This window comes from Polypterus senegalus, chromosome 16 (genome assembly GCF_016835505.1).
Source record: "Polypterus senegalus isolate Bchr_013 chromosome 16, ASM1683550v1, whole genome shotgun sequence".
In the NCBI taxonomy this organism is placed as follows: Eukaryota; Metazoa; Chordata; class Cladistia; order Polypteriformes; family Polypteridae; genus Polypterus; species Polypterus senegalus.
In genome coordinates this window covers 33,268,652-33,277,133 of record NC_053169.1, presented here as the reverse complement: position 1 = coordinate 33,277,133, position 8,482 = coordinate 33,268,652, and the positions used below count along the sequence as shown (strand labels likewise).

The 8,482-nt window shown below is 40.7% G+C and overlaps 1 long non-coding RNA gene across 1 annotated transcript; it reads right to left on the bottom strand.

Annotated features, from left to right (window-relative positions):
• Nucleotides 1–829: 829 nt before the first annotated feature.
• LOC120516985 lies at nucleotides 830–3,763 on the bottom strand. The gene is made up of 3 exons (XR_005630953.1): nucleotides 3,649–3,763; nucleotides 2,242–2,369; nucleotides 830–868 (listed from the first exon to the last, which is right to left on the bottom strand). It is a non-coding gene; the product is annotated as an uncharacterized LOC120516985 (long non-coding RNA).
• Between the last annotated feature and the right edge of the window lie 4,719 nt (nucleotides 3,764–8,482).

The window sequence follows — 8,482 nt, the reverse complement described above, 5'->3', positions numbered from 1 at the left end:
CAATCAGGACCAACAGGGTTGGTTCCTGCCTTTCATAGAATGCTATCAGAAAAGAACCCAGTACTAAAACAAGAAATTTCAGACAATTAATTGATGCTGTACATACAGTAGGTTTTGTCTTTGACTTACTAACTACAGTAGTTTTATCCTTACTTTGTGTAAGTGAATGTGCTGTTCAATTTTAGCGCCATGTTCAGTAAGATTAGTTTGATGGACAGTAATCTAAATGTGTAAATTGCATTGCCAGAGTTGAAAACTGTATAAACTATTATATTTGGTGCTACTGCATTATTAAATGACAAGTTGTTTTAGTCCATTTCCCCTTTTACAAAATTCAGCAATGATATATTATCTTTATGTGATTTATGTTAAAAATTAAAAAAAATATTTAATTTGGGCCATTAATTCATTCCACTGACTGTAAACTCAAAGGTATTATTAACTTGTTCAATCAATCAATCATCAATCAACATTTATTTATATAGCACATATTCATACAAAAAAATGTAGCTCAAAGTGCTTTACAAAATGAATAGAAAAATAGAAGACACAATAAAAAATAAACATAAGTCAACATTAATTAACATAGAATAAGTAAGGTCCGATGGCCAGGGTGGACAGAAAAACAAAAACTCCAAAAGCTGGAGAAAAAAAATAAAATCTTTAGGGGTTCCAGACCACGAGACCGCCCAGTCCCCTCTGGGCAATCTACCTAACATAAGTCAAACAGTCCTCTTTGTATTTAGGGTTTTCATGGAAGGACTTGATGATGATGGTCACATAGACTTCTGGCTTTCAGTCCATCAATGTTGGTGCATCATGATGCTTTGAGTAGGTGGTGGTGGCGCAGGCCGCCACCACAAAAAAACTGGAAAAAGAAACAGAAGAGAGAGTTGGGGTCAGTACGGATTTTAGTGCCACTATGAATAGTTATTGTGATGAATTGAGCATACAGAGTATCAGTATTAAGTTAAAGTGAAGTTATGAGAAGGCCATGTTAAAGTAATGTGTTTTCAGCAGTGTTTTAAATTGCTCTACTGTATTTGCCTGGCGAATTCCTATTGGCAGGCTATTCCAGATTTTAGGTGCATAGTAGCAGAAGGCTGCCTCACCACTTCTTTTCAGTTTAGCTTTTGGAATTATAAGGAGACACTCATTTGAAGATCTAAGGGATCACAATTATAACAATTGATAATCTGAAGGATTTAGCTATCTGGTAGGTTTCTTTACTATGATGTTCATAACATACATTTCAGAGTCATACACAACAAAAAAGAACTCAAGAAAACACAATGAATTAAAAAAATGGAAATTACATTTTTTATGAATGAGCAACCTGAGAAACAAACATTTTTGTCTGTTAGATACCAGTTCTTGGCTTTCGTTTCCAAAAATAGCAATTCCCAGTGCTAGTTAGAAATGCCACAAACAGAATTGCAGGTTAATTTATATTTATTATAGAAAGGATTCTGGACAAATGTGGAACATGTTTAACTCTGTTCAGTTTACTTCCATATAATTTTGTTCACAAAAGATTGTGTCACGGTGCTGCACTGATTGGCGAGATGTTTAGTGGTTCATTGAAATGGCGCCTGTCTACGTTATGTTTGAGACATTAAGAACATAAGAAACTTGACAAAGAGTGGAGACCATTCAGCTTTTCAGGCTCATTTGTTCAGTTAAATAGGTATGATGTCCCAATATCTCATTCAGACACTTCTTAGGTTGTTAAGGTTTCTGTTTTACATACAGGTCTTGGTAGTTTGTTCCAGATTCTTCCTGACTTCGGTCCTAAATACACATCTGCTTAATTTCCACTGGTGTCCTCAAATATGTGATTCACCATTAAGCCAAAAGAGAATTTGAGAATTTCGAAGACCTGAATTAGGTCCTTTGCTCAAGACCAAACAGCTTCAAGTGATGATACATCTTTTTTAATAATAATACCTAATAATAATAATTCATTACATTTATTTAACACTTTTCTTACAACTCAAAGCATTTTTCATAGTGAGCGAGGAGCCATTTTAACCACTACTAATGTTATCATCCGCTTGGATGATGCAACAGTAGCCACGTTTGCTCCAGTGCACTCACAACACAAGCTATCAGGTGGTGACAGGGTGAGAGAAATAGACAATTAGACACAGGGAGTGATTAGGGGCCAGAAAGACTAAGCCATGGAGGGCAATATAGCCTTGACATCGGGATAAACCCTACTATTTCTTGTAGCGTAGTTACCTGAACTGCACATAATGCTCCAGATGTGGTCTCACTAGTGCATTGTATAGTTGCAGCATTAACGTCTCTTAATTTACAGTGCATGCAACATCAGCTGGCTGAGGTGTCCAGTTCTTGATTCCACAGTCCTGGGGATAATAAAGATAGGCAGGGAAAGTTGAAAACTGAGAACCATGGTGTCGACACACTTTAGTATTGCACTGCTCAGAGAGAAGTGTGAAAGCCCACACCCTAAGGCAAATATAAATTGGGGTAACCAGAAATTAAAGAAAAAGTAAATCCAAAGATGAGCATTTAATTTTGATGCAGTGTCTCTGACTCAGACATATACAAGTTATTAATGATATGGTTCCGTAATAAATTCTTAACATCCTCCCTGGAAAGAAATACAGATATTTTTGTATTTTCAGATGGTCCGCTTTTGAGAAGCACCTTGTACTGATGATGCTGTACCTTGCTTAATAAACTCATCTATAATACATTAAAGTGCCTTTGATGACAGATCTACGTAATTATTCTTCATTTACGCATGTTTATGGAGGGTTTTGTGCTACCAACTCATACTTTTAGGGAACCTGGATTCAGTTCCCGGATTGGTCAGTTTAGCGTGAAGTTGGTAGTTTTCCATATGTTTTTATGGATCTTTATTAGTCTTTCCATTTTCCTCCCCACCTCAAAGATTTGGACATTTAGTTATTTAGAAATTCTAAATCACACTATTGTGAACATGAACCTGAGTGAGTCCTACGATAGACCGATATTCCATTCTAGGGTTGGCTCCTACTTGGTGCACAACACTGCAGACATGTTTTTAACCTTCCTTCAGCCCAGTAATGAAAAGGTGAATTGAGAAAACTTAAGACAGTAGACACACAGATTATGCAACCAAGCAGTGAGGCAGATATTAGTACCTTGGACACCTTTAAATTTTGATTGGATGGTTTTTGAAAGGGTCAGGTGAATAAAGCTTGATGAGTTAGGCATGTTCTTCTTAAAACATTTCTTATGTCCTTACTAGTGACTTTGGGTTCTTCTAGTGAAAATAAGTAGCATTAGCCAAGATAACTAAGAAAAAAAATGAGTTCATCAGTTAGTCCACAGTTTTCACTGTGGTTCTGCTATCCACATGCTGGGCCCACACCCACAAGTGTATTTACTGTTGGTACTGTCATTCTCTATAGCCTTAAGTGAATCTGATTGCATCTGCTTATGTGCCTCAGTTGTACCTGTTGACTTTTATCTGCTAGTCACATTCCAGTGGAAAGACCAAAGTCTTTATGCAAATTAACAGCAAGTAGCAATTCCCCAAAGGCTAAATCACAGGCACTTATGACAGTTGTTACCTAGTATAGCTCTATGACACTCGGTTGATTTTTACATATAATAATTGTAATGGTTGTTTCTCACCTTTTTCCCAATGATGTTAGGATAGATTCTGGTTTCCGGCAAGGTTGAAATAGATTAAGCAAATTTGAGAATATTTTGCTGTTTTCTATGACTGTTGGGCCCTTGAGCAAGGACTTAACCTGCAATTGCTCTGTCCTGGGTATGACGTTAATCTGCATCCAGCCCTGCATGCAGGTCCTCTAACCTGCAGGGAAAAACATGGGGGTTGGTGGCAGAATTGGCACTCCAGCCACCATAACAAACCTCACATGGTTACACTCCATCTAAACTAGTGTGGTGCTGAAGTGTCACCCATTGCATGGTTGCACTCGGGTCCTAATCTGGGATCCTGAGTTGGTTTGTCATGTGGTGGGTGTGGCAATGCACTGTATCAGTGCGTGCTCCTAACCTATCTCTCTCTCTTTAATTGTCCATTGCAATAATAACAACAAGCACACAGCATAAAGGTTTGGGGTTTTGGGCCTTGTATACTGTAACAAAAAGGTCAAATGAATCTCCAAAACAGAAAATTTACATCAGACAAACAGGGATGGGTGGACGGACATTTTAAATAGGTGGACCGGAAATTAGGGACGTGGAATGCTGGGAAGGCACGGTGGTGGATGGGTAATGGACGTCATCAATGAGCAACCCGATGAGAGAAAGGAACCCGGAAGTGATGGCGCTTTGTTTGTCCGGGATGGATTATGGTGGCGGTGCTTCATCCCTTCTATGAAAAGAGAGAGAGAGAGGTTAGTACCCTGCCTTTGTCCCCTGGCACGACTTGTCACGATGTGCGTCGGGCCCTTAAGCTGCTCCCCATGCACTCGTGCGTGACACCATATAATTGTGTTTGTTAGAATTACTTAACGTTTTGAAATCAATTGAGTTTTTTCCAGCACCACATGACTCACCAATACAAGAAAACCCTCACATACGATATACCGTTCAACTTGTGTTAATGTCTAGTTGTGTAAGACATCACCCTTTTTGGGACTCCCCTCACTTTTGGCATTTTACACCCCAAAAGCTGTAGTTTTATGCCATTGACTATAAAGAGTAAACCAAACAGGTGTCTTCAGCAAAAATGATCAGAAGAACTTGAAGTTGTGCATGCCACATGAATCACCCCCCGGAGTTCAACCCTACTGGGATATGAAGGGTCAAAGATAGTTTTTCACCAAATTTTCAAAAAATAGAGATTAAAAATATTGGGAAGTGGAGTGTTGCTGGTCACAAATATGATAATATTTTTGATATTTGATTCTTTACCACTGATCCCAGCCATCTAGTAACGACTCCCAGAAGCTTAAACTGGCCCATAATGACAAAACAATGTCCCTTTATATTTAAAGAATTTATAAATAAAAAAGAAAACAAGAAAGAAAGCAAAACATATCATAAAAGGTACATCCAAAAAAGCAAACCCCCAAGCAAACAATTCCAAGTCAAAAACCAAAGCCAAAATACTGAAAAACCAGAGAATCAGAAAATAAAACATTTATTACAGTTGGCTCCCAAAAGTTGAGCCGAACACAGAAGTAAGAACAGTTGATACCTTAAGGCTTAGTTGGACTTTTATAGACTTGGGATGGTCCCAGAGCTGGAGTGTTTGGAAGATCCCCTCCTAACAATCAACATATAAAGAGGACATGGTATTTAATATAAAAGATTAATAAACACATAATTAAAAAATGTGATCAAAATTACTCCTTTTCTCAATAAAATGGTGATTGGTAATATAGGGAGGCAAAGTGTCATTTTAGTCAGTCAGTCATTGTCCAACCCACTATATCCTAACACAGGGTCACAGGGGTCTGCTGGAGCCAATCCCAGCCAGCACAGAGCACAAGGCAGGAACAAACCCTGGGCAGAGCTCCAGCAAACCGCAGGGCACACACACACACCAAGCACACACTAAGGACAATTTAGAACCGCCAATGCACCTAACCTGCATGTCTTTGGACTGTGGGAGGAAACCAGAGTACCCGGAGGAAACCCACACAGACACGGGGAGAACATGCAAACTCCACACAGGGAGGACCCGGGAAGCAAACCCAGGTCTCCTTACAGCGAGGCAGCAGCGCTACCACTGCACCACCGTGCTGCCTCTGTCATTTTAAGCTATTCAAAGTTGCTGGTCACAAGTATGATATTTTTGATATCTGATTTTTTGTCAGAGGTTCTAATTCTCTAAGATCCACCCCCAGATGGTTGAAAATGACAAATTTCTAATATAAGAATGTGGGGTATCATTTTAGACTATGTCAAGGTCAGTAATTACAAAAACACCAACCACAGGGGATGCACATACCAGTGTGTTTCATCGTCCCAGTCCCAAGCCTGGATAAATGGGGCGGGTTACGTCAGGAAGGGCATCCGGTGTAAAATTTTGCCAAATCAATATGCGGACAACAATACAAATTTCCATACCGGAATTGGTCGAGCCCCAGGTAACAACAACTGCCACCAGTACTGTTAGCCAACAGGGTGCTTGCGGAAATTGGGCTACTGTTGGCCAAAGTAGAAGAAGGAGAAGAAGAGGGGGGAGACGTGTCCGGAGGCAGAAGGAGAGGAGGAAGGTAAAGAGAGTGGAACTGAGGGTAGGAACTTTGAATGTTGGCAGTATGACTGGTAAGGGGAAAGAGTTAGCAGATATCATGGACAGAAGGAAGGTTGATATATTGTGTGTGCAAGAGACTAAATGGTAGGGGAGTAAGGCCAGGTGGATTGGAGGTGGATTCAAATTGTTCTATCGTGGTGTGGATAGGAGGAGAAATGGAGTAGGGGTTATTCTGAAGGAACAGTACAGTATGTCAGGAGTGTTTTGGAGATGAAAAGAGTGTCAGAGTAATAATTATGAAGCTGGAAATTGGAGGTGTGATGATGAATGTTGTTAGTGCATAAGCACCGCAAGTTGGGTGTGCAATGAATGAGAAAGAAGATTTTTGGAGTGAGTTGGATGAAGTGGTGGAGAGGGAGTGGTGATTGGAGCGGATTTCAATGGACATGTTGGTGAAGGGAACAGAGGGGATGAGGAGGTGATGGGTAGGTATGGTGTCAAGGAGAGGAATGAAGAAGGTCAGAGGATAGTGGATTTTGCCAAAAGGATGGACATGGCTGTGGTGAATACGTATTTTAAGAAGAGGGAGGAACATAGTGTTACGTACAAGAGTGGAGGAAGATGCACACAGGTAGATTACATCCTATGCAGAATAGTTGATCTGAAGGAGATTGAAGACTACAAAGTGGTGGCAGGAGAAAGTATAGTTAAGCAGCATAGGATGTTGGTCTGTAGGGATGACGGAGATCAAGAAGAGGAAGACAGTGAGGGCAGAGCCAAGGATCAAATGGTGGAAGTTGAAAAAGGAAGAATGCAAGGTTGAGTTTAAGGAGAAGGTGAGACAGACACTGGGTGGTAGTGAAGAGTTACCAGACAGTTGAGCAACTATAGCAGATATAGTAAGGGTGACAGCAAGAAGGGTGCTTGGCATGACATCTGGACATAGGAAGGAGGAAAAGAAAACTTGGTGTTGGAATGGGGAAATACAGGAGAGTATACAGAGGAAGATGATGGCAAAGAAGAAGTGGAATAGTCAGAAAGATGCAGAAAGTAGACAAATGTACAAGGAGATAAGGCACAAGGTGAAGCAAGAGGTGATGAATGCTAAAGAAAAGGTATATGATGAGTTGTATAAGAGGTTGGACACTAAGGAGGGAGAAAAGGACCTGTACAGATTTGCTAGACAGAGGGACCGAGCTGGGAAAGATGTGCAACAGGTTAGGGTAATAAAGGATAAAGATGGAAACATACTCACAAGCGAGGAGAGTGTGTTGAGTAGATGGAAAGAGTACTTTGAGAGGCTGATGAATGAAGAGAACGAGAGAGAGAAGAGGTTGGATGATGTGGATATAGTGAATCAGGAAGTGCAACGGATTAGCAAGGAGGAAGTAAGGACGGCTATGAAGAGGATGAAGAATGGAAAAGTCATTGGTCCTGATGACATACCTGTAGAAGCATGGAGGTGTTTAGAAGAGAGGGCAGTGGCGTTTTTAACCAGATTGTTTAATGGAATCTTGGAAAGTGAGAGGAATCCTGAGGAGTGGAGAAGATGTGTACTGGTGCCGATATTTAAGAATAAGGGGGATGTGCACACAAGTGTAATACACTTTGTAACTACAGGGGAATAAAATTGATGAGCCACAGCATGAAGTTATGGGAAAGAGTAGTGGAAGCTAAGTTAAGAAGTGAGGTGATGATTAGTGAGCAGCAGTATGGTTTCATGCCAAGAAAGAGCACCACAGATGCAATGTTTGCTCTGAAGGTGTTGATGGAGAAGTTTAGAGAAGGCCAGAAGGAGTTGCATTGCGTCTTTGTGGACCTGGAGAAAGCATATGACAGGGTGCCTCGAGAGGAGTTGTGGTATTGTATGAGGAAGTTAGGAGTGGCAGAGAAGCACGTAACAGTTGTATAGGATATGTACAAGGGAAGTGTGACAGTGGTGAGGTCTGCGGTAGGAGTGACGGATGCATTCAAGTTGGAGGTGGGATTACATCAGGGATCGGCTCTGAGCACTTTCTCATTTGCAGTGGTGATGGACAAGTTGACAGACAAGTAGACAGGAGTCCCCGTGGACTATGATGTTTGCTGACGACATTGTAATCTGTAGTGATAGTAGGGAGAAGGTTGAGGAGACCCTGGAGAGGTGGAGATATGCTCTAAAGTGCAGAGAAATGAAGGACAGTAGGAACAAGACAGAATACATGTGTGTAAATGAGAGGGAGGTCAGTGAAATGGTGAGGATGCAAGGAGTAGAGTTGGTGAAGGTGGATGAGTTTAACAGTACAGAGTAAT